The sequence below is a fragment of the Protopterus annectens genome, chromosome 6.part0 (assembly GCF_019279795.1).
Source record: "Protopterus annectens isolate FY-2018-M chromosome 6.part0, PAN1.0, whole genome shotgun sequence".
Lineage (NCBI taxonomy): Eukaryota > Metazoa > Chordata > Ceratodontiformes > Protopteridae > Protopterus > Protopterus annectens.
In genome coordinates, this window is record NC_056737.1 from 1,728,954,155 (window position 1) to 1,728,981,313 (window position 27,159).

Genomic DNA, 27,159 nt, shown 5'->3' on the forward strand with positions numbered 1-27,159 from the left:
ATCCAGATTGTAAAGGTGCCCTGCACCACCACATGTCTGGGAACTAAATATGTGTACCCTGACAATGTTGATGTCATACCCAGATGCCTTCTTTGTTAATACATCACTGCTACAGCATCTGCAACTTAACAGGAACATCAACTAGCAGCAGCTAATCCAACATATTTTCAAAGAACTAAGAGAGATTTTTCCCAAAGAGTTAAAGGCTAACATTGATGGAAAAGGTTTGTTATTTGAAATGCTGGAAGATGGAAATGTGGAAAATGGAAAAATGCCCAGCATTCTGGGAACGGGATGTCACTTCAGATGTCCAGGTCATCCTACTCCATAATCAAGATACATTCATCTCATACCCTGTCTAGAATACAGCTTTGATAGAATACAGCTGGCTGGCTATGGATAGTTTTTCCAGAGGAATTTTAAAGGTTGTAACCTTTGCAGGAACAGTTCCTCATCCAAGAAAAACAAAAAACAAGAAACTAGAAAAAATTGACACCCAGTGCAACTGAACCAGACAAAGCACCTACAACTCACAGCTTGAACAAGCAGCAGCTTAGACCTCATGGAAAACTGCTTTCCTACTCCTACTTACTCACTACAGGCCAAGGAGGCAACCAGGGCCTTCTAGGGCCTTACCCCTTCCAGAGTGTCCATTAATCTTCCACCAAGATAGAGTGTCCCAAGAGACAATGTCTAGTCTGTCTTAAAAGGTGGCAATACCTTCTTCTTTCCACCAGCTTTCCCAACTACCTACCTTCTTTCCCAAGAATACAAGAAGGGGAATGGATGTGTGCCAGATAACGCTCACAGCAGAGCATTTGACAGAAACAAAAATTTGAAAAGACTGACCAACTTTTGTAGCCTAAAGCTAAGGAAGGGGAAGGAAAAGCTATTTCAAAAAAACAGAAATCAAATGGATAGGAAATTGCATGTCAAATGCTATTACTCCTTCCATGGACCTCCAATTCCACAGAACATAAGACTATACACAGCTACAAGGCAAGCAACCACTACCACTTCTTCAACCTACGGGCAGTGGCAACCAAAGACATTATTATTGCTACTTAATATAATTTGCCATATATTCCAGATTCCAGATCATGCCTCTATTACTGCTGTCCGCTTGGTTTACTGCTGCACTACTGCTAATCCTTCTTTTTCCTCTCCTCCCCTACTTTCCTCCTCCTCCCTACTACCTTGTTATGACTACAGATGCATCCATGAAGGACATAGTACAGTTTTGTACCTAAACAGTTTGTACCTACCATAAATTATCTGCTCGAACTGGATGTCCCCCTCCTCTCTGAGGTATCCTCCTTGGGGTGAGTACTCTCCCCTCTAATAGGGAGCCTGTCTAGGTCTTGTTGGAAGTCTTTATAGTGTATTTGTTTGTATATATGTACATATATGCTTATTCTGTTCTATACCTCTACATTCTTGAATTGGCATCTATCAAGCAAGTTTTAGCAAAGACTGGCATCTGGGGCAAGAAACAAAATGGAAAATGGCGATCGTGGGCGGCTGAACAGACCAACAGAGATGACAGATGGCGTCGGGTGGAGAGCGACAAGGACCGGACTGGACCTTCGGACTTTGGCCGAGGGGGACTGCAATTGACGACAGGACAACCCACTTGTTATGACTGCAGATGCTATCCAGTTCGGACATCTACATTTATGGTAGGTACAAAACTGTACTTTCTCCCCTGCCGGCAGGCTGTCCTCGGTCGGCCAGAATCCCAAAGTCTGGGTCCGGCATCGGCTGCTCAGCCATGCTCCCTGATGTCAGAGCGCCAGGAGTACAAAGCTGACAGCCGACGCCATGTTCTCCGGTCTTTCTTGCCGTGCGGTGATAGCAGTTCGCAAGTGCCGGTCGGCTGACTCCTGACAATTTTTTCTAAACTTACTTCAGTCCGAAGACTTTCTTCTCCTACTCAAAGCTAAGTACCCCGTTGGGGAAACTTTTTTCTTGCTCCAGTCCGTTGTCAGAAAAAGTTAATAATTGTATTTCATGTGGGAAGCAAATACCTCATAAGGATTTTCATTCTTACTGTATTCCTTGCTTAGGCCCTGACTACGACGTTGCTAGTTGTCGGTTTTGTGCTAGATTCAATCAATGTACAATTAAACGAAGGTACGATTTTGCATTTCATTACTTCGGTAGGCATTTTAATTACAAAATGTCGTCTGATACGGTTCCGGCTATCGGAGTTCACAAACGACGCAAGGATAAAGACAGGCCTCCGAGGTCCAAATCAGACGATATTGTACAAGCAGAGCCAGCTTCAGGTTCGGCCGTCGTCAGTGAGGGGCTTTTGCAGCCCCTGTCGTCAGCCATTTCCGAACCGATGGCCGAAATGGACTCCCACGAGGAGCCAACTAGGCCTTTGAATATTTCTGTTGCAGGACCTTCGGACAATGCTCCTTCGGATGGGTCCGGAGCCGCTGTGCAGATACCGGCTTCCGAAGGGGTTTTCAGGCCTACTCAAGCTTCTAATAAAGGCAAAGCCAAAGGCAAAGACTCCTTCCAGATCAAAGACTGCAGCCTAGGCCTTTTCTGATCCGGCACCCAAGTCTCAGAAACAGTTACTCGAGATGGCTGAAGACTTACTATGATTAGGGGTTCACATCCCCTTCCAGATAAAAGGCCAAGGCAGGAAGTGTATTATGACTCCTCTGATCAGGCTTCTGTTTCTTCAGTTTCTTCTTCTGACCAGGAATATTCTTTTCCTCCTTATGAGGATTCTGATGCTGAGGAATCCATTCCTTCAGCTTCTCCCCCTGAGGATTTCTCTTTTGGGGAAACTGCATGAAATGAGGGAACATTTTCACTGGGAAGGACAGGAGTACTCGGAATCTAAGAAAAGACATAGGGATTTTCTTCTTCTTCCCTAACATAGACCCCTGGCTATTCCTCCTATTTTGGATATTGTGGATGATGCTTTTTCGGAGGCTAACTTAACTCCGGACTCTCTTCCTCCAGCTCCTGTTAAGCTAGACAGATATTATAGGGTTCCTGATTCCCACCAGTTTTTATACAAGAATCCTACTGCTGATCCTGAAACCATTTCTCAGGGTCCTAAGGTTAAGGCGCTTCTGCTAAAACCCCATTCCCACTGAGAAGGATTCCAGATCTTTAGAAAGATGGGGCAAAAAAGTGTACACTTCTGATACTTTATCTATTAGGGCTTTAAACTGTCAGTTTCATATGCTGAAATTCCAGCAATTTCTTGTCTGTTTTAAAACAAAAGTTAACTTCCATTTCCGCCTGTGCAGATGATAAGGAATTACATGACTTAATGCATGCCACTGAACAAGTTGGGAAGCATGGTTTACACTGTGGATTTGATGCCTTGAAGGCTTCTTGTAGGGCTGCTGCCTCTGGCACAGTCATTAGAAGGCATGCATGGTTAAAGGAACAAAACATGCCAGATCAAGTAAAAGCTAAATTATTGGATGCTCCTGTTCAGCATAATGTTTTGTTTGGATCTAAAGCTGAAGAGGTGATAAAGAAGATGGAGGACAAGGCAAAATCCATGCAAACGGTTAAAGATTTCTTACAAGTGCAGCCACCCAGGTTTAGTATGAATTGGCCTACTAAAAATTGGTCCTTTCCCAATTCTGACAGGCCTCAGAGGGGTAGATACAGACGCTCCCGAGGAAGGCCTCAAACGCAAGCCTCTTATAGACCAAGACAGTGGACTGCTTCCGCCCCTGGGGGAGGAGAGGACAGGTCGCAAGCTCATAGAAAACAGACTCAATGACTCCCTCTGTTGGGCTGCAGGAACTTCTTGCCTGGAAGCCCCTCTTGGAGGAAAACTTTCTTTTTCACCTAAATTGGACTTGTATAACCCAAGACAAGTGGGTTCTGGATGTGGTTTCAAGAGGTTACAAATTCCATTTTCATACTCTACCAAGACCAAGCGGATGGGCCGGATCTTCCAAATCATCAATGGTTAGAGGCCTTAAACCAGGTGGAAGCTCTCTTGGCTATGAAAGCCATAGAACTGGTTTCACTTTCAGAGATGTGACAAGGTTTTTACTCAAGGCTCTTTCTAGTCCCCAGAAAGCAAAATTCATGGAGACCCATTCTGGATCTGTCAGTCTTGAACACTTTTCTCGAGATACCAAAATTCAAGATGCTTACTTTACAGCAGCTACTTCCAATGCTGACCAAAAATGCATGGATGGTAACTGGATTTAAAGGAGGCATATTTACACATTCCCATCAGGCAGGAATGCAGAAAATGCCTCAGGTTCAAGGCCGGATCGAGGCACTATCAATTCTCTGCGCTACCCTTTGGATTGTCTACTGCGCCCAGGGTCTTCACCAAGTGCCTGGCTCCAGTAGTAGCTTATTGCAGACTCAAGGGAATTCAAATTTACCCTTATCTGGACGACTGTCTTATTCAGGCAGACAGCAAGGATGTCTTACTCCAGCATCTAGAATTTGTTCAGAATCTTCTCAAGTTCTTGGGATTCACTGTAAACATAAAAAAGTCAAATTTGACACCCTCACAACAGATACCTTTTCTGGGTACTCTTCTCAACACAACAACCCAGATGGCATTTCTGACATACGAAAAACAATTACAGCTGGCTTCAACTTTCAAAACCTTGGCAACATTAACTCAGCTATCTGCAAGGAAATTCCTGCAGGCTTTGGGTTACATGGCCTCCTGCATCCTTCTCGTACCATATGCAAGACTACATATGAGGAAAATACAGTGGTACCTAAAAAGTGTATGGTCTCAGCATTGCCACAGTTTAGACATACAGATTACCGTCCTGCCTTGTCTTCAAAAGGAATTCCTTTGGTGGTCAAAGGCATGTACTTTAAACAAAGGAAAACCCTTCAGTCTGTCTCCAGCCACTCAGATACTAACCATGGACACCTCAGATTATGCATGGGGAGCCCATTTTCGGGGCAACTGTCTGCACAGGGCCTTTGGACAAAGGATCAGAAGTTCCTGCATATCAGTTTAAAGGAAATGTTAGCCGTTCAGAAAGCTCTATTGGCCTTCAGGAATCTTCTACATCCAGGACAACTACTGATACGGACAGACAACACCACAGTTATGTGGTACATAAACAAGCGAGGGGATCTCATTCCTATCCCCTTTGCAGACTAGCCATGAATCTATGGAACACAGCTCTAGCTTGCAAACTGGACCTTCAAATTCAGTTTCTACCAGGGAAACAAAACTTCCTGGCAGACGGTCTGAGCAGAAACCTGTCGGACCCACACGAATGGATGCTGGACACCGAAATATTCAAGATGATTACAGCAGTCTGGGGATGTCCTCACATAGACCTCTTTGCATCCCACCTCAATCATCAACTACAGATTTTTTGCACCAGGACATTCCACGAACTAGCTTGGAAAGTGGATGCACTATCATTCAGTTGGAGAAACCTCTCGGGGTATGCCTTCCCGCCTCTACCTCTTCTTCCACGGGTGTTATTAAAGATCAAACAGGACAAGCCCAAGATGATAATCTTGCTGGCCCCAAATTGGCCTCGACAGTTTTGGTACCCAACACTGAAAAACCTTTGTATGGAGTCCCCTTGGGTTTTACCACAGACTCCGAACCTTCTATCCCAACACCAGGGTCAGGTTCTGCACTCCCATGTCAAAATTCTCAGCCTGGCGGCATGGTTAATCCAGGGTCTATGATTCATTCTCTCCTACCCAAGCAGGTTATGGATGTCATTTTAGAAGCCAGACGTCCTAGCACTAGAAAATCTTATGCAGGAAAATGGAAAAGATTTTGCTCCTGGATGCAGGCTCAGGATTCAGATCCTCTTATTCCTAACATTCCTCTGATTTTACTTTACCTGACAGACCTCTTACATAAGGGTCTCTTTCTCTTCCATAAAAATACATGCCTCTGCTATTTCTGCTCATTATAATACAGACCCTCCAATCTTTTCCCACCAGCTCATGAGACAGTTTCTCAGAGGAGCTAAGAACTTAAGGCTCCCTAGATCTCCACCCATTCCTGCTTGGGATCTCAACTATGTTTTGGAAAAGCTCACCTTACCTCCTTTTGAGCCTGCTGCCACATCTGACATCAAGTTTTTATCTTGGAAGACAGCCACCCTGTTAGCTCTGACCTCTGCCAGGAGAATTTCGGAGTTGCAAGCTCTCATGGCTGTGGAACCTTATATTATTTTTCATCAAGACAGGGTGTCTTTAAGGACTAATCCTACTTTCATGCCTAAGATGGTTTCCAAAGTGGCTTTAAATCAAACTATAAACTTGCCAACTTTTTTCCCCACTCCTCAAAATAAGGGGGAAAGGATCTTGCATTCCTTGGATGTACACAGACAACTACGTTTTTACCTGGACAGTACCAAGGACATCAGGAAATCAGAGCAATTGTTTGTTTCTTATGCTTCAAGTTCCCAAGGTAAAGCCATTTCAAAACAGACCATTTCTAAATGGATTGCTCATGGAATTAGATTTTGCTATTCACACCATGGAAAGCAAATCCCAGGGAGTATAAGGACTCACTCTACCAGAGCTGCTGCCACTTCAGCTGCCTTCCTCAGGGGAGTTCCTACCAAAGACATTTTGGAAGCTGCAACTTGGAGTTCAGTGCATACTTTTTCCAAGCACTACAATCTACCTCTCTACTCTAAGTCTAGGGCAGGCTTTGCTTCTGCAGTCTTGCAGAGCCTTTTAGCCGCCCCCTCTACTTTATGACCACCTCCCTTTTATTCTGCTTTGGGATTCAACCCTACAGTCATGACTGCAACAGTGAAACACGATGAACATAGTACAGTTGTGTACACTTTCCATAAATGTAGATGTTGAGTGTCTTCACTGTTGCAGTCTGGGTTACCCTCCCTCCTGTCCCCTCTTATTTTTTCCTTTGTGTGGTTCCCTTCTTCACCCTTCTTCTGAGATGTATTTGCAAAGGGTATGGGATCTTACTCTTTTTGGAACACCTGACATCTGGGGCAAGAAAAACTGAAGAACATGGCGTCGGCTGTCAGCTTTGTACTCCTGGTGCTCTGACGTCAGGGAGCATGGCTGAGCAGCCGATGCCAGACCCAGACTTTGGGATTCTGGCCGACTGAGGACTGCCTGCCAGCAGGGGTGAAACCCTACAGTCATGACTGCAACAGTGAAGACACTCGAACATCTACATTTATGGTAAGTGTACACAACTGTACTTTCTATTGTGGTAAAAACGTAAGAATTCAGGAAATCAGAACAGTTATTTCCTTCGCTGATCTAGCCTTAGGAAAATCTGTGTCTAAGGTTACCTTGTCAAAATAGTTGAGATTGTTTTTGTTATAAATGAAAGTCATACAATCTAAAACTACCAATGCCTGTGAAGGTTCATTCTACCAGATCCATGGCTACTTCAGCTGTTTTTCATTCAAACGCATCTATGGATGAAATATGTTCAGCAGCAAAATGGGCTACTCCACATACCTTTATCACTCATTATAAATTGGATTTGGTCTCCAGGGGAAGAGCCGCCTTTGGTTTGTTTCTATGGTTTTCAGGAATATTCTTGCATAGGGCCACCCAGGATCTAAAGTAGCTGGGGACTGTGTCCCATCAGTCAAGAATGGATGAAGATTGACAACATCAGATAAAGAAGTTATGTCTTACCATAACGTTCCGTCTGTGTTGTCGATCTTTATCTATTCTTGACATCCCTTCCTCCTGAGGACTCCTGGCGGGGAGGGATCTTTTGTCCTGGGTCTTAGGTTAGGATACTCCTTGAACGAACATGGCTTATTCATGGTGGTTTAATTTCTATTTGTGTAGATATGTGGGTGTTGATGTGTTCCCTTTTATAAGATTGCAAACTCAATCGGAGGTAATGTAGAGAGGGGCATTATGGGTAGACCTATAGCTCGAGAGTGTTTTGGCTGGCACAAGCTGTATAACAGCTCTGAGGATCAGAACCATAACCCATCAGTCAAGAATAGATGAAGATCTGCAACACAGATGGAACGTTATGGTAAAACAAAACCTCTTTTTCTTTCCTTCCTACAAAAAAGAAAAGAAAAAAAATTTCCATTCTGTGTTTTTTTTACTTTCTATTTTGGTTTTCATTATAGTGGTAAAGCCAGCTGGGTTTAAAAAGTGTGCTACATGTTGGGCATAAGATCCCTCTATCAGATGCCCACACGGAGTGTGTAGTTTGCTGAGGGGCCTCTCTTTTGGATTCCTCCTGTGCCATATGTGCTAGTTTTAACCAGCGAGCTCATTGATGGGAAGAATAAACTTACTTTTAAGCACCTATTGCTTTCTACAGCTTCTTCCTCTTCTGGGACTCCTTTGACTTCAGAGGCTCAAGCCCCCCTCCAAGAAGCATAGAAAGAAAGAAAGGTCCCCAGACGCAGCTCCTTCCTTGTCATGTGAACCTCCTTGGAAAGATTGTTTGCAAAGACTCTTCTTAACTCCGGTCTCCAAGGATGATGGTCATCGTGTTTCACTGCTGCAGTCATTACATTTGGGTTATCCTGCTCTCAGGCGGTCTCGCAGTCGGCCAGAGTTCTAAAATCTTGGTCCGGCATCGGTTGCTGTTGCTTCTTCCCTGACGTCAGTGCGCCAGGGATATACAAGATGCAGCCGACACCATTTTCTTCAGTATTTCTTGCCGCACGGTGCCCGAAGCAAAAGCAGTTCACAAGTGCCGGTCAGCCGACTCCTGAGATTTTCAATTCGAATTTCAGAACTGAAGTCTTCAATAAAGCTACGTACCCCGTTTGGGGAAACTTTTTCTTGCCTCAGACCAATGTCAGTAAAAGTTAATAATTGTATTTCTTGTGGGAAGCAAATACCTCATAAGGATTTTCATTCTTACTGTATTCCATGCCTAGGCCCAGACCACAACGTCACTAGTTGTCGGTTTTGTGCTAGATTTAACAAACACACTATTAAACGTCAGTTTGATTTTGCTCACCATTACTTTGGCCGAAGGTTTAATTATACCATGCCGTCGGAACAACCGACGACCGGAATACGCAAAAAACGCAAAGACAAGGATAAGGGCAGGCATCCGAGGCCCAAAACTGACGACGAAGCCTCTTCTAGGCCAGTCGCCGGTTCTAGTGAGGCGCTTTCGCAGCACCTGACACCCGCTACCTCAGAGCCACAGGCCGCCTCGACTCCCACGTGGAGATGTCTAGGCCCCTGGATACTCAAGGTGTTGGGCCTACAGAAACTAACCCTTCAGATGGGTCCGGAGCCACCGAGCAGGCATCGGCTTCTGAGGGTGTTTTCAGACCTTCACAGCTCACCATAAAAACTCCAGCCAAGTCTAAAACTCCATTAAAGACAAAGAAGCAAGTACAGCATTCACCTGGACAGGCCTCCATGCCTAAAAAACAGATGCTCAGAATGGGCGAAGACTTAATTACTCTGATCAGAGGTACCCATCCCCCTCCTGATAAAAGACCTAGGCAGGATGCAGACTGATTCCTCTGACCAGGTTTCCATTTCTTCTGATTCCTCTTCAGACCAGGGATACTCTTTACCCCCCTATGAGGACTCTGATGCTGAAGAATCAATTCCTTCAGCCTCTCTTCCTGAGGATTATTCTTTTGGGGAAACTTTACCTACCATGAGGGAGCATTTCCATTGGGAGGGCCAGGATTACTCAGAATCCAAGAAGAGGCTCAGACTTTCTTTTATTGCCTCAGCACAGGCCCCTTGCTATTCCGCCAGTGTTAGATATTGTGGATGATGTGTTCTCTGAATCCAGTTTAAACCCTGATTTGCCCCCTGCTCCAGTCAAGCCAGACAGGTAGTACAGAGTCCCTGACTCTCACAAATTTCTTTATAAAAACCCTGTTGCTGACCCAGAAACTATTTCCCAGGGTCCCAAAGGGGCAAAGGCTTCCACGGCTAAAAATCTAGTTCCCTCTGACAGGGATTCTAGAGCATTAGACAGATGGGGGAAGAAAGTTTACACTTCTGCAACTTTAGCAGTGAGAGCTTTAAATTGCCAGTTTCACATGCTTAAATACCAACAATATTTAATGTCTCTGTTAAACCAGAAAATGATTACAAGTTCAGAACATCCTGACTATAAGGAAATGCAGGATTTATTGCATGCAGCTGAGCAAGTGGGAAAACATACTCTGCAATGTGGTTTTGATTCATTAGAGGCTTCTTGTAGAGCAGCAGTTACAGGATCTGTGATTCGAAGGGATGCTTGGTTAAAAGAACAAGGTTTACCTGATCATGTTAAGGCTAAATTATTGGATGCTCCTTTAAGCAGGATATTTTATTTGGTGTTAAGGCAGAAGAGGTATTAAAGAAAATGGAGGATAAGGCAAAATCTATGCAAACAGTGAAGGATTTCTTACAGGCACAGCCACCTTGATTTAGCAGAAATTGGCCTTCAAAGAATTGGTCCTTTCCAGTGTCAGACAGACCACAAAGAGGCAGATACAGACGCCCAAGAGGCAGATCTCAGCCCCAAGGCTCTTACAGACCACGACAGTGGGGTGCTTCAACCCCAAAAGGAGGTGAAGACAAGTCTCAACCTTACAGGAAACTGTCCCAGTGACTTCCCCCTTCGAATGCCAAGCACTTACCTTTTGGCAGCTCCCTTAGGGGGAAAACTAGCACTTTTTTCTCAAAATTGGCATATCACCCAAGACAATTGGGTTCTGAATATTGTGTCTCAAGGTTACAGGTTCCACTTTCACACTCTACCAAGGCTAAAAGGAATGCCAGACCTGCCACAAAATCAATGGGCAGAGGCACAAAAACAAATTACAGCCCTCATGGGTATGAGAGCTATTCAAAAAAGTGCCACAACAGGAACAAGGACAAGGATTTTACTCAAGACTTTCCTGGTCCCCAGAAAGGACAAAGCCTGGAGACCCATACTAGACCTTTCTACTCTTAAATACTTACCTGGATGTTCCGAAATTCAAAATGTTGATACTACAGCAGCTTCTTCCCATGCTGGGCAAGAAGGCCCGGCTTGTTACTTTGGACCTCAGAGGCATACCTGCATGTCCCTATCAGACAAAATTGCAGAAGATACCTCAGATTCATAGCTGGTTCAGTGCATTACCAATTCTCTGCACTGCCCTTTGGCTTATCTACTGCGCCCAGGGTCTTCAGAAAGTGCCTGGCACCAGTAATTGCATTTTGCAGACGGAATTCAAATATATCCGTACCTGGACGACTGCCTTATTCAAGCAGAGATCAAGGACATTCTTCTAAAGCATCTAGCGTTTGTAAAAAGGTTGCTAATTTGCCTAGGGTACACAGTAAACGAAAAGAAGTCAAAACTAGTGCCCTCACAAGAGATAATATTCCTGGGTGCCAGCTTAAATACAACGGCCCAGATGGCTTATCTCATGCCAGACAAGCAAGGACAACTGACTCAGTACTTTCAATTGATAGCAATTCTGCAGGCCTTGGGATTCATGGCATCCTGCATACTACTAATTCCGTATGCCAGACGGCATATGAGGAAATTACAATGGTACCTAAAAAGTGTTTGGACTCAACACTGTCACAGTTTGGAAGCAGTAATACCACTAATCCCCTGCATACAACAGGAGTTTCGATGGTGGGCACAGGCATGTCACCTCAACAAGGGACAGCCTTTCACTCTACCCACAGCCAGGCAGACACTAACAACAGATGCTTTGGATTATGCCTGGGGAGCACACATGGCAGGAAAATGTATTCAGGGCAAGTGGACCGCAGACCAAATTCATCTTCACATCAATCAAAAAGAGATGTTGGCTGTACAAAATGCCCTAACAGCTTTCAAGGACCTTCTGCATCCAGGACAACTATTATTAAAGACAGACAACACCACAGTTATGTGGTACATAAACAAGCAAGGGGGCACTCATTCTTATCCCCTATGCAGACAAGCCTTGACCTTGTGGAACACGGCTCTAACCTATCAAGTTCATCTACAAGCACAATTCCTGCCAGGAAAGAAAAATACTCTGGCAGACGACTTGAGCAGAAACATCATGGATCCTCACGAGTGGAAATTAAATCCACAAGTATTCAGCATGATAACGCAAAAATGGAGGTGCCCAGACATAGATCTTTTTGCCTCCCCAATGAATTGCCAGCTACAAAAATTCTGCACAAGGACTTATCACACACAGGCATGGAAAGTGGATGCGCTCTCGTTCAGCTGGAAGAGCCTAAAAGTTTATGCCTTCCCACCACTACCTCTCCTTTCAAAGGTACTCCTAAAAGCCAGACAAGAAAAACCACAGATGATCCTGATTGCCCCAGACTGGCCACGCCAGCACTGGTACCCAGTCTTAAAGAACTTAGCTCAAGGCCCACCATGGATTTTACCTCAAACTCTACACCACCTGACTCAAAACAATCAGATCCTGCACAGTCAGCTTAAAACCTTAAACCTGGCTGCATGGCAGATTCATTAGTCAAGCAGACAACACCTCTCTCTAAAGCTGTTATGGATGTCATTTTGGAGGCCAGGAGGCCTAGCCCCAGGAAATCTTATTCAGAAAAGTGGAAGAGATTCTGTGCCTGGAACCAGGCTCAAAGCTTTGACCCTCTTGTCCCAAATATTCCTCAGATATTACAATACTTAACTGAGATGCTGGACAAAGGACTATCCTTTTCATCCATTAAGATCCACGTCTCTGCCATCTCGGCTCATTATTTCTCTCATTCATTGCTAAAACAGTACCTCAGAGAGGCTAAAAACATAAGACCGCCCCAGAGATCACCAACTTGGGACCTCAATTTTGTCTTGGAAAAACTAACTTTACCTCCTTTTGAGCCAGCCAATTCAGCAGAATTAAAATATGTATAATGGAAAACTGCTCTGCTTCTGGCAGTAACCTCAGCACGAAGAGTCTCAGAGTTACAGGCACTAATGGCAGTGGAGCCTTTCATCATTTTTCACCAAGACAGGGTTTCTTTAAGAACAAATCCTTCATTTATGCCTAAGGTGGTATCCAGTGTGGCTCTTAACCAAACTATTCACTTGCCAACTTTTTGTCCAAATCCCCAGAATAAAGGGTAGAGACTTCTGCATTCCTTGGTCATACACAGACAATTATGTTTCTACTTGGACAAAACAAAAGCTTTCAGAAAAACTGAGCAATTTTGTAGCATATGCTGCAGGATCACAGGGAAAGGCTATTTCAAAGCAGACCATTTCAAAGTGGCTAGGACACTATCCGGTTCTGCTACACACAGCATGGCAAACCTGTACCTAGTAACATTAGGCCACATTCCACCAGGGCAACAGCCACTTCAACTGCCTACCTTAGAGGAGTACCTACCAAAGATATCTTGGAAGCTGCAACTTGGAGTTCAGTGCACACCTTTACCAAGCATTATCACTTGCCTCTTTATTCTAGATCCAGAGCTGGCTTTGCCACTGCATTGCTGCAGGGCCTCATAGCCACCCCAAATCCTCTATAGAACCAGCCACCCTAACTCAGCTTTGGGATTCAACCCAAGTGTAATGACTGCAGCAGTGAAACACGAACATAGTACAGTTTTGTACCTACCATAAATGTAGATGTTCGAGTGTCTTCACTGCTGCAGTCCAGGTTGCCCACCCGCCATCCCCTCTTTCTTAGCTGGGAGTTTTCTTTACCTTTCAACCCTATACTACCTATGTGGTGTATTTGCTGGTAACTGAAGGTTTTGTTTTTACCTTTATTGTATGTTTTATTAGCAATATGTATTGCCTTCCTATTTTGGGGCACCTGACATCTCGGGCAAAAAAAACTGAAGAAAATGGCGTCGGCTGCATCTTATATACCCCTGGCGCACTGATGTCAGGGAAGAAGCGACAGCAACCGAAGCCGGACTAAGACTTTGGAACTCTGGCCGACTGCGGGACCGCCTGACGGCAGTATAACCCAAGTGTAATGACTGCAGCAGTGAAGACACTCTAACATCTACATTTATGGTAGGTACAAAACTGTACTTTCTTCGTGTTTCATTATTGCAGTTATCACACTTGGGTTATCTGCCTGCAGGTAGCCATCAGTCGGCCAGAATACCAGAGACTTAGTATTTCTGCTTTGGATGCTGTCGCTTTTTCCATGATGTCAGGTCGTCAGGGATATAAAAACAGGCAGCCAATGCCATGTCTTTCTTGCCAAGAACGAGCCTGAAGCAGTTCACAAGTGCCGGTCGGCCAGTACCTGAATTTTTCATTTTCGAGTTGAATAATCCTGAAGTCTTCTAAAGTAAGTACCCCATTGGGGATACATTTTTCTTGCTCTAAACTGATGTCAGAAAAAGTTAACAGTTGTCTTGCCTGTGGAAAGCAATTACCTCACAGAGATTTTCATTCTTACTATGTCACCTGTTTAGGCCCAGACCACGACGTCCCTCGCTGTCGGTTTTGTGTCTTAACACCCGAACCATTTGTCGTCAGGCTATCTTTGTTGCTAAATTCTTTCGCTGTCAATCACCATATTCCGAAATGGCTTCAGTAAGCTAACCGACTACCGATTTTTCGAAAAAACGTAAAGATAAAAACAGAGACAGACCACATATGCCCAAAACTGCAGACGCTTCCATTAAGCTAGATGCTAGTCAGCCGGTACTCAGTGAGGCACCTTTGCAGCCACTGATGCCTGCTTCTGTGGATTCCCAGGCCTCTGCTGAGACCTATTCGGAGTCCGGTGTGCCACGAGATGTTTCTTCGACTATGGAACCAGCGGATGTCTCTACCCTAGATGAGTCCTGAGCCACTGTGCAGGCATCGGCTTCTGAGGGAGTTTTTTGTCCTACCGATATTTGAATCAAACCGACGACTTCATTTTTAACTAAAACTACCGAGTTTCTTAGGCCCAGAGTACGCACTACACCTAGAAAACTGACCAAAGCGCATGCTCAGACACCCATTCATCAAAAACAAATGCTTAGAATGTCTGAATACCTTATTACTCTGATTAGAGGAAGCCAGCATTCCCCTGCTAAGAGACCAAGAACCCAGTCACCTGCAGGCTCTACAGACCAGGAGTCCGATGACTCTCTTCTTTCTGATTATGAAGACATGCTCTTGTCCGCCTTTGAGGATTCAGATGCAAAGGAATCGATTCCCTCTGCCTCCCCTCCAGAGCATTTTTTTTTTTGGTGAAACCTTGCGTACCTTAAGGGGGCATTTCCATTGGGAATGCCAAGACTGTCGTCAGTCCAAGAAGAGACTCAAGAGAATTTTTAGAGTTGCCTCAGCACAGGCCCTTAGCTATACCCCCTGTCCTGGATATTGTGGATGATGTTTTCTTGGAATCCAGTCTTACTCCAGACACTTTACCTCCGGCCCCTAGGAAACCAGACAGGTACTACAGAGTACCTGATTCTCACAAGTTTCTTTTCAAGAATCCTACTGCTGATCCAGAGATTATTTCACAGGGACTTAAAGGTATTAAGGCTACTACAGCCAAAATCCTACCCCTTTGGACAGGGATTCCAGAAATTTGGATAGATGTGGTAAGAAGGTATATACCTCTGCAACTCTTGCTGTCAGGGCATTGAATTGCCAGTCTCACATGCCAAAATACCAGCATCATAATATGGAACTTATTAAACAAAAAAAGTTAACCTTTTCAGATTGTGCAGAAAATATAGAATTGCATGAGCTTATGCACTCTGCAAACCAAGTTAGTAAGCATACTTTGCAGTGTGGCTTTGATGCCCTAGAAGCATCTTGCCGGGCAGCAGTTACTGGCTCTATACTGAGAAGACATGCTTGGCTGAAAGAGCAGACCTTGCCAGATCATGTCAAATCTAAATTACTAGACGCTCCTTTGAATAAGGACTGTTTGTTTGGCACCAAAGCAGAAGTTGTTCTTAAAAAGATGGAAGAAAAGGCTAAATCTATGCAAACTGTTAAAGAATTCCTACAAGTGCAACCTCCTAGATTCAGTAGGCATTGCCCTTCAAAACACTGGTCCTTTTCAGCCCCCTCCAAGCCTTCCCAAACAAGACCCAGGGGAAACAGACCACCCAGACTACAGTCTCAAGGTATGCAGAGATCTAAGCAATGGAGTGCCCCCACCCATAAAGCAGGGAGTGGTAAGCCACCTCCTTATGGGAAAAACTCACAATGACTTCTCAACTCTACTTCCCAGCCCTGCCCAATTGCTTGTGCCCCTAGGACAAAAATTTGCCCTTCAGACAAAAAACTGGATGTCCATTACTCAGGACCGATGGGTCCTCAACATTGTGTCCCAGGGGTACAAATTGTATTCCATTCACTGCCAACCCCAAACGGGTTTCCAGACCTTCCTCCAAACCAGTGCGCAGAGACTCAAAGCCAAGTACTTTCCCTGCTCAATATCAGAGCTGATCAGCCTGTTCCAGTAGAATACAGGGGCCAAGGATGCTACTCCGACTTTTCCTGGTACCCAGGAAAGAGGGCTTTTGGCACCCAATCCTAGGTCTTTCCACTCTCAACACATTCCTGCTGGTACCAAAATTCAAGATTCTTATCCTGGAACAGCTTCTCCCAGTGTTAGCCAAGAATGCCTGGTTAGTCACCCTAGACTTAAACGAAGCCTATCTGCACATTCCCATAAGGGAGTCATGCAGGAAGTATCTACTTTTCAGAGCATGATCAATGCATTATCAGTCCTCTGCACTTCCCTTGGGCTTATCTACTGCACCCTGGGTATTCACAAAATGCCTGGCTCTAGCCATCGCATACTGCAGGCAGAGAAAAATCCAAATTTACCCCTGCTTGGACTGCCTGATTCAGGCAGACAGTCAGGAATTGCTGCTTCAGCACCTGGCATTTGTAAAAAGCCTTCTCTCTTCATTGGGGTACACCAACGAAAAGAAGTCACAACTGGTACCCAGTCAAAAGATTGTATTCCTGGGAGCAAGCTTGGGAGCAAGCTTAGACGCAACTTCCCAGATGGCATTCCTCACTTCAGTAAAACAGGCCTATCTGACAGATTACTTCAAACAAATGGCCACCAAAACCCAGCTATCTGCAAGAAAAATACTGCATGCCCTAGGGTTCATGGCCTCATGTATTCTGCTCATTCCATATGCAAGACTGCATATGAGGAAACTTCAATGGTACTTAAAAAGTCTTTGGTTCCAACATTCTCAGGACCTGGAAACAGTCATTCCTATCATACTTGGTCTAAGGACAGAGTTCTTTTGGTGGGCAGAAGCATGCAACCACAACAAGGGATTGCCTTTTACTCTACCCCACGCCACCCTGACCATAGATACATCAGACTATGCATGGGGGCTCACATGGCTGGCAAATGTATTCAGGGCTCCTGGAACCCAAGACAAATTCTCCTTTACATCAACCAAAAAAAAAGATGTTAGCTGTACAGAATGCTTTGACAGCTTTCAGACTCCTACTCTTTCCAGGATAACTGATAAAAACAGACAACACCACAGTTATGTGGTACATAAGCAGGGGGGAACCCATTCTTACCCACTCTGCAGGTTAGCCATGGCCCTGTTGAACACTGCCTTGGACAACCAAATCCATCTACAAGCTCAATTCCTGCCAGGCAAACAAAACTCACTGCCAGACAACTTAAGCAGAAATCTCCTATTTCCACACAAGTGAAAATTGGAGGCCTTCTGATCCAAAAATGGGGGACCCCAGAGGTGGATCTCTTTGCCTCCCCTGACAACCACCAGTTAAACAAATTCTGCACCAGGAACCCTCACAGCAGGACCTGGAAGGTGGATCATTTCAATGGGGAAACCTCTCAATCTATGCCTTTCCCCCTTTACACCTTCTCAAGAGTTTTACTCAAGATAAGACAAGAAAGGCCAAGGACAATTCTGATTGCCCCGGACTGGCCACGCCAGCACTGGTACCCACTCCTGCGCAGTGTGACTATGGTGCCACCCTGGCACCTACACCAGACCCCAACCCTGCTTTCCCAGCAGGAGGGACAGGTTTTGCATCCACAATTGCAAACCTTAAATCTTAAAGCCCGGCTTATTCCTTAGATACTACACCAGCAACCCTAAGCAAACAGGTGCTGGATGTCATCCTTAAAGCCAGAAAGCCCAGTACTAGGAAATCCTATGCTGAAAAGTAGAAAAGGTATTGTTCTTGGATTCACTCTAAAGGAAAGGACACAGCACTGCCCTCCTTACCTCTAATCCTGGATTACCTTGCAGATCTACTCCACAGAGGTCTATGCTTCTCCTCTGTTAAGATCCATGCCTCTGCCTTCTCGGCTCATTACAATACTGAGCCACCCCTTTTCTCCCACCCTGTCATCAAACAGTTCCTGAGAGGGGCAAACAACTTAAGGTCACCAAGCAGAGCACCCACCCCTGCTTGGAACCTTAACTTTGTACGGGAAAAGCTTACGCTTCCCCCTTTTGAACCTGCTCCTTCAGCAGAGTTAAAATTCCTCTCTTGGAAAACAGCATTGCTTCTAGCCACCACTTCAGCTAGATGAGTGTCTGAGTTACAAGCACTGATGGTTGTGGAATCCTTCATTATTTTCCATGCTGATAGGGTTTCCCTCAGGATTAACCCTTCCTTTATGCCTAAAGTGGTGTCCAGTGTGGCTCTCAATCAATCCATCCATTTGCCAACCTTCTTCCCTAATCCTCAAAATAAAGGGGAAAGGATCCTGCACTCTTTTGACGTGCACTGACAGCTCAGATTCTACCTTGATAGGACTAAGCCCTTCAGAAAAATCTCAACAGTTACTAGTCAGCTTTGCAACAGGGGCAGAGGGCAAGGCCATTTCAAAACAAACCATTTCCAAATGGATAGCACACTGCATCCATTTCTGCTACAAGCACCATGGAAAACCAACCCCTCGGGGTCAAAACACATTCCACTAGGGCTTACATCTATCTCTACAGAATTTCTCACCTACCAGGGACATACTGGAAGTTGCTACCTGGAGTTCTGTACTCACCTTCACCAAGCATTACCACCTGCCTATCGTTTCCAAATCCAGGGCAGGATTTCCTACAGCAGTCTTGTAAGGCCTGCTAGCCAACCCTAACTCTTCTTGACTGCCTCCACCCTTCCTCAGCTTTGGGAATCAACCCAAGTGTGGTGACTGCAAGAGTGAAACACGAAGAACGTAGTACAGTTGTGTACACGTACCGTAAATGTAGATGTTCAAGTGTATTCACTGTTGCAGTCCTGGTTTCCCTCCTCCAGCCCCCTGGTTTTCTCTATCTCTTGTCTCTCCTCTCTGGCTATTCCTACTGGTATGGTTATTTACTTTTTACTGTTGATGTTTTCCACACCATTTCGTAGCTCCCGGTTTGGTGGCTCCTGACATTTGGGGCAAGAAAAACTGATGTAATGGCGTCTGCTGCCTGTTTTTATACCCCTGACAAACTGAAGTCATGGAAGAAGTGACAGCATCCGACACAGAAATACTAAGTCTCTGGTATTCTGGATGACTGAGGGGGCTACCTGCAGGCAGGTAACCCACGTGTGATGACTGCAACAATGAGTACATTCGAACATCTACATTTATGTTAAGTGTACACAACTGTACTTTCTCCCCAGGGCCAGTTATCTCAAGGTCTAAATTGCCTTTATTCCCTTCTCCCAGGCGACTCTGCAGGCAACTTTCTGTGGCGTCTTCCATCAGGTCCTCTCACAGCTTATCTGAAGCTGAGTTTGGACAGGGTGCTGATGAGGTTTTTCAAGGCATAGATTCACCTGGGGACTTTGCCTGCTCTGTCCCTTGCTGGATCCATGCGCCATCAGCCTTTGTTTGTTCCCATCTCTCCTCCTCCGATCAGACCCCTGGCTTCAGAGCCATCGGGTCCGTGGATCCCAGGAGTCGAGACTTCAGAGCTTACAGGTATTGTTACCTCAACTGCAACAGTTGCCCTGAGTACTTGGGCCCCGACTGTCTCGGAGCGGGGTGACTCAGAGCTGTAGAGTTGGCATCTGGTCTGATGGGGGTGATGTCAGTGAGGTTTTTGGAGCCGTCTCTTCCCTCACGGCTTTGGCACTTGACAGTTCGGCTCCGGCTCCACTTTCAGATCTGGGAGTGGCAGGGGCTCGTAAGGCTTTGTCAGCAGCTTCGGCTCCAGTGGATGTGCCCTCGGATCCTCAGTCGCCCTCTGCATTCGAAGTGATGTAGAGGGTTCTCTTCATGCCTAGGAGAGCTTCAACTCTCCCTCCTCCGGAGCCTGGTCTCTCCTCAGGAGAGTTTGTGCCTGAGTTATCCCTTCTCTCACCTCCTGGACAGCTTGCCCAGAAGAGTTTCCAGGTCATTTCCCTTTTGGAGCATCCTGAGTCTTACGATACTTCCCCAGAGCATCCCACCAAGGAGGTCCATCATAAATGTGCATGCAGGAGGCACTTGGACCCCCACCCTCCAGAATCTTTCACAGAGGACACCAGTTTGGATGAAGAAACGTCCACAAGATCCCCACCTGAGGATGTCTCCTTCAGAAATATCATTGAAGTTCTGCACCAGAAGGGTGGGTGGTCGACCCAAAACCCTAACCCTTGAGGAATCTATGTTCCTGGAAGCCTTCAGATTAGGCCCATGTACATCTCGGGTGTCTCCCCTTGAAGACCCCCTTATTGATCTAATCTCCTGCAGGGCATGGAAGGAGCCGGACACAGTAGAACCTATTGCAAAATGCCCAGATAAAATCCTTAGTTCCCCATCTGATAAGACCCCATTGGACTAAGGGTGTCCCAGTCAATGCCATGGTGGTTCCAGCAGACGCCAAGGAGGAGCTGGCCTGGTAAAGTTCCTCTGTCCGCCCCTCTAACAGGGAATCCAGGGAGGTGGACAGATTTGGTAAGTGGGTATATGCTTTAGCGACCTTAGCACTGCGAGCACTGAACTACTTGGCATATGTGACCAGAATACATAGAAACCTAGTCAAGGAGCTGTCTAGTACTGCCCCAGGGTCAATGTCTGTAGAAGAACAGAAGAGCTTTTCCTCCAGAATGGCCACCCTTTTTCTGTAGTGAATATGTCCATGAGGCTAATCTTGTATGCGGCAGAAGATTCCTCACAGGCAGCCGGTACACGCCTTAGCTATAAGGCGCCACACCTGGATGTGGCTTTGTGACTTCACTGAACCCTTCAAGGCGTCATTCACCAACACACCTTTCAATGGATCGTCCTTTTTTGGTCCTCAAGCTAGAGACACCGTCTCCCAGAGTGAGAATGAAGGACAGATCTTGTCTGCTATTAGAATCCATTTTGCTACCCCTCAAAGGCCCTTCTCCAGGAACCAGCTTGGTGGCAAAAAGTTGTAGTTTCAAAGATCTGAAGGTCCTTTTCAGAAATCTTAAGAGAGATTTTTTCCTCCAGAGGTAGAGGAAGAAGTGGCACAAATAGCAGACACTGCCCTCGTTGCAGAGGGGTTCTGATGAACCAGGGGACTCGAGATACCATCTCAGACAGGTCCAGTCAGTAATGCTGAAGGATTGCCCAATTGCTCATCTCTGGAGGCAGTCGGGGGACATTTATCTCTACACCCAACAGCCTGGGAAGCCATCGCAGGCGACTGTTTGGTGTTAAACATCATATATAGCGGTTGTCTTACCCTATTTCCAAAATCCCATTCCAGTCAAGACCCTCCCCGATATTTCACCCAGTCAGAGGGAGGCTGCTGCATTAGAAACGTCAAAGCTGCTTGCAAAAAGTCATCCAGACTGTCCCACAAGACCAGCTCGGATCAAGCATCTATTCCAATTTCTTGTTAGTGCCCAAGAAAACGGGGGACTTCAGACCTATTTTGGATGATCCAAACCTAAACAAATCAGTTGCCTCTTCATATCTCCAGGTGGTCACAATTCAGCCCATTCTGCCCTTCCTGCAGAAGGAAGACTGGATGTGCTCTGTAGACTTTCAGGATGCATACTATCGCATCAAAATGAACATGTGCTCCAGAAGGTTTCTCTGCTTCTGGCTGGGAGCCAGTCTTTATCAGTTTTGAGTACTTCCCTTTGGTCTCACCACAGCCCCTAGTGTGTTCACCAAATGCATGGCAGTAGTGGCAGCTCACCGGAGAATGCAAGGATTCCATGCATTTCCCTCCCACCAGGCATCCGACTCTTCCAGGCCAGAGGCTACCTCTTCCAGCTAGCCCTCAACCATGGGCATCATCAGTCCAAAGAAATCGCATCTCCATCCAGTCCAGGTGATTTCTTTGGAGCCCATCTGGACACATCGTTGCTTAGCTCTTCTCCCTCCATACAGTCTCTCCACTCACTCTATGCCAAGCAGATCCTAGACAACCCTTCACCCCCAGCATGCCTTGTTCTAAGAGCATTGGCTCCATGACTGCCGCCATAACTCTCATTCCTACTGCTCTTCGCCATATGAGAGTACTTCAATGAACACTAGCAGTACAATGGTCTCTTCTATGTTATCCTCTAAATCATACAGTCAGGCTGTGTTGAGTATGCAAGGAATCTCTTTTCTGGTGGCTTCAATCGCAGGTTCTTGAACAAGGTCGCCCCTTTATCCTTCCTCCCCCGAAAGCCACGGTAACCACTGACGCTTCCCAGCTTAGGTGGGGGGGGGGGTGCATTACCTGGGACAAACAGTCCATGTCACATGGTCTCTATTAGAGACCAGTTTACATATAAATATCCTAGAGATGAGAGTGGTGCTTCTAGCGTTGCAAACCTTTCAAACCTCTCTTTCCACAGGGACCATTGCAGTTCAGACAGGCAACATGTCAATTGTTTGGTACATCAACAAACAGGGAGGAACAAGTCTTACCCCTTATGTTGAGAGACCATGTGGGTTTGACCATGGGTGATCTCTTCCAACCACATTCTAGTGGCAACACATATTCTAGCGGCCTCACGAGTGGTCTCTGAATCCTTCAGTTGCAAACATGATCTTCCAGGAATGGGGTCAACCTTGCTGTGATCCCTTCAAGTCTCCTTCCAACACCAAATGCAGCGAGTTTTTTGCCCTGATCCCTCCTCAGGGATAGTGGCCGAGAGATGCTCTAGTCCATGTTGGGCCCCCCTGCCCTACTCTATGCCTACCCTCCTCTTCTCATTCCCAAATTCCTCCAGAAAGCTTAGACGTTGAAGTGCAAAGTAATCCTTATAGCCCCTTGGCCATGTCAAGTGTGTTTTGCCTTCCTTTGGTCTCACCTGATTTGTCTACCATGGACTCTGGATCCCATTCTGGACCTTCTGCCCCATCTGTTGGGACGTTCTCTCCCAGATCTGTCCAACCTGAAATTGACCACTTAGTTGTTCCAATTCCAATGATGGCTAGAAGACCCGGGCTGTCTTCCCCAGTTAGAAGAATTTTGGTTTTGGCACATAAAGCTTCCACCAGTACAACAGTAAGTGGAAAAGGTTTGCCATTTGGGCTCACCAAAATCAGTTGGATCCCTTTACAGCTCCAATTCCTGCTGTTTTAGACTTTCTATCATCTATTTTTCATAATGGCGCTAGTTTTTCTACAGTGATGGTACAGTTGGCAGCCATTTCTAATTTTCACATTGGGGAAAATCCATCACCTTTGGCCTCATCTTAGGTGTGTAAAACCTTTCTTAAGGGCACTTTTTTCGCCCACCTGTCAAGGATCCCACTCCTCCGTGGAACATCACTGTGGTTTTGCTAGCTTTGGTTGCACCTCCTTTTGAACCAGCAGCTAAGGTCGACTCTTAAGTTTTTGTCATGGAAGACTGCCTTCTTAGTAGGCATCACTTCAGCTAAAAGAGTGTCTGAACTACAAGCTTTATCTATTACGCCACCTTATTTGATCTTCCACAAGAACATAGTGACTTTACGTACCAGTCCATTCTTCCTGCCCAAGGTTGCATCTAAGGCTAACATCAATCGGGTCATCAGTCTCTTAGTTTTCTTCCCCAATTTTCAAAACAAGGGATAATACAAGTTCCATCTGCTAGATGTGCATAGACAGTTACGGTTTTATTTGGATAAAAGTAAAAATTTCAGGAAATCTGACAAGCTCTTTGTATCCTTTTTGAAAACTAACTCGGGGAAATCTATTTCCAAAGTGACTCTGGCAAATTGGCTTACAAACTGCATTTCACTTGTTTATTCCAGTAAAGGGAATACCCTTATCTCTACCGATCAAGGCTCATTCTACCAGGTCTGTGCCCATTTCTGCTGCCTTTGGTCTGGAGTTCCTATTGATGATATCTGTACTGCAGCTACCTGGTCTGAATCGCATACCTTCATATCTCATTACAAATTGGACATTATTTCCAGGAACCGGGCCTCCTTTGGTTCTGCTGTGCTCCAGAATATCGATCCATGAAGGCTTCCCATGAATTCTGTACCATGCCAACCATTTTTTTTTTTTTAATGCTGAAAACAGTTATAGGAATTTATGATCTTCATGTTTCACTGGTGCAGTCCTGGCTTGTGGGATTTTCTGCTGTAGAAGCCCTTGGCCTGCCCAACTACCAGAGTAAAAATCTCCCTCCTCCTAAGGCTGGTGGACGCCACACCCTGACGTCAGTACGCTTGGGTGTAAAGGGAGCCACTCAGTGCCATCACATCAGTCTTTTCTTGCCATCGGAGCCCAAAGTAGTGTTCAGTGGGTTTGGCTGGTCCCCACCAGGGAGAAATCTTCTAAATCTATGTACCTTGTTGGGGAATTCTTTTTCTTACTCTCACTCATGTCAGATATGGTTAACAATTATCTCCACTGTGGTAAGCAAATCCCACACTGAGACTTTTATACTTTGTGTGTCACCTGTCTAGGCCTGGGTTACAACATCCCTAGTTACCATTTTTGCATCCATTTAAATTCTAGGACCATTAGGCATAGGGCCAAAATCTTAGCTAGGCATCGTAGTCTGCAGTATTCGCATCATTCAATGGTGTCCATCAGTCATGAAGTTCAGCTCCCGAAGAGAAAGAAGCGCAAGGAAAAAAGACCCAAGCTTAGAGCCTTGGATGACGACCATTCACCGTCTGCAGGTCCCCCAAAGCTCATCGCTGAGGAAGGTGAGGCACTTTCACAGTCCCCTTCTGCAAACAAGGTGGTGGCACAGGCCTCTGTCGAGACTTTTATGGAGTCCGACATGCTGTCTGGTCCCTCATCTTCTACACAAGTCTTGGCTTTCAGTTCGTCGGTCAAGTCCGGAGTCGCTAAGCAGACTGCTTCCGATGAGAGATTTTGTACTAAAGACGTTCCTTCAAGGAGTTGGTCTGCATCGGTTCTGCCTTACAAAGCAACTGGGATCAGGATGGTGGATGTACTTAGGCCCAAGGCCAAAGGTACTCCTAAGAGGGTTTTATCTCGGGACCTATGCCCAAACCTACCGGCTTCCACTCAGCAGGTTTATCAGCAAGAACTGGTCAGGTTAGCTGAGAACCTTATCTCCTTAGTCAGAGCTAGCCAACTGCCTTTGGAGTCTTCCTCAGGGAAAATGAAGAGGGATCCTATCCCTGGATTCAGATGAGGATTCTGACCAGGAGGGAGTCTGTCTTTGAGGAGGAAACCTTTCTTTCTACTTTTGAAGATTTAGATTCTGAAGAGAATCTGCCTTCAACTTCACCTCTTGAAGACATTGCTTTTGGGAAACATTTCCAGTGTGAGGCATAGGAATAGCCGCAATATAAAGAGAAGGTTAGGGAGTTCCTTGACCTCCCAAGACACAAACCTTTGGCTATTCCTCCTGTATTAGAATGTGGTAAGGATGTTTTCATGGACTCTTTCCTGAATCCGGACTCTCTGCCTTCAGCCCCTCGAAAACCAAACCGGTTTTACAGCGTGCTGGACTGTTTCATAAATACCTCTTCAAAAAGCCTTCTGCTGACCTAGATCCCAAGGGGAGCAAGAGCCAGCTCTTCAAAGAGCCCTCTACATACTGACAAAGAAAGCAAGGCCCCTGATAGGTTTGGTAAAAAGTTTACACTTTGCTTACCCTAGCCATGAGGGCCCTTAACTGACAGTTGCATATGCTAAAGTACCAACAAAAGTGTCTTAGATAAAATGAAGCAAAAGATATCTTCCCTGCAGGACAAGAGCATTTCAAAGGAATTGTTGGACCTTTGCCATTCCAACTCCTAGGTGGCTAGACACTTTACACTGCAACTATGATGCTAAGGTGACCTCTACCCAAGCTGCTGTATCTGGCTTTGTCTTTAGAAGGCATGCTTGGCTTAGGGAGCAAAACCTACCAGACCATGTCAAATCCAAACTTCTAGATCCACCCTTGGATTAGGACTTTCTTTTTGAGTCAAAGGCTGTGACTGTGCTAAAAAAGATGGAAGATAAAGCAAAATCTATGCAAATGGCCATGGACTTCAAAAAAAGTTCAAGCCCTTAGGTTTAGTCGGAATTTTCCCAGTAAACACTGGTCTTTTTACCTGTCAATCAAAAGGCAGCCAGAGGAAGCCTCTGAGGGAAAGGCCTGCAAGGCAGCAGCAATTAGAAAGGACCAGACAGTGGTGCTCAGGAACCCATAGGCAGCAAAGCTCTAGGACACAGGGCCCTGGCAGAGACCAGAAATTACTCTTCCTTTCCACTGCCTGCCCCCCCCCCCCCCCCCCCACACACACACACACAAAAATAAAAGATAGGAGGAAGGCTGTCCTTGTTCAAAGAAAACTGGTCCTTTGTTACCTCAAACAAATGGTTTCTGAAAGTTATCTCAGACAGTTACAAGCTCACTTTCAAAGAGCCATTAAGATATTCGGGTTACCTGGGTGTTCCACAAAATCAAAGAGTAGAGGGCCTTTCTCAGATTCTCAGCCTGTGTTCACAGGGCTAAGTGGAACCAATACCAGATCATCAGATAGGGAAAGGGTTCTACTCCAGGCTATTCCTGATTCCCAGAAAGGAAGGCTTTTGGTGCCCTATTGTAGACCTGTCCACACTTAATCAGTCCCTGCTTGTACCAAAATTCAAAATGTTGACTTTCAAAAACTTCTTCCCGTGATAGCCCTTCAGGCCTTAATTGTCACATTAGAACTAAAAAGATGCTACTTGCACATTCCTATATAAGAATCTTGCAGACGTTTTCTACGCTTTAGAGTGGGTACCAGTTACTTTCAATTCTCTGCCCTGCCATTTGGCTTCTCTGTTGCTTCCAGGGTCTTTACAAAGTGTTTAGCTCTTGTGATCACCTTCTGCATAACAAGAGGGATCCAGATTTACCTCTGTCTGGACGACTGCCTCATTCAAGGCACGAGTCTGTCAAAGCACCTCAAGGATCTGGCCTTCACTCAGACCCTCCTCACCTCCTTGA

The 27,159-nt window shown here is 45.6% G+C and overlaps 1 protein-coding gene across 1 annotated transcript in view; it reads left to right on the forward strand.

Annotated features, from left to right (window-relative positions):
* Positions 1–27,159, forward strand: part of ZC3H15 (zinc finger CCCH-type containing 15) — a gene marked incomplete in the record, with an annotated part of 1,627,349 nt that overhangs the window by 1,304,847 nt on the left and 295,343 nt on the right.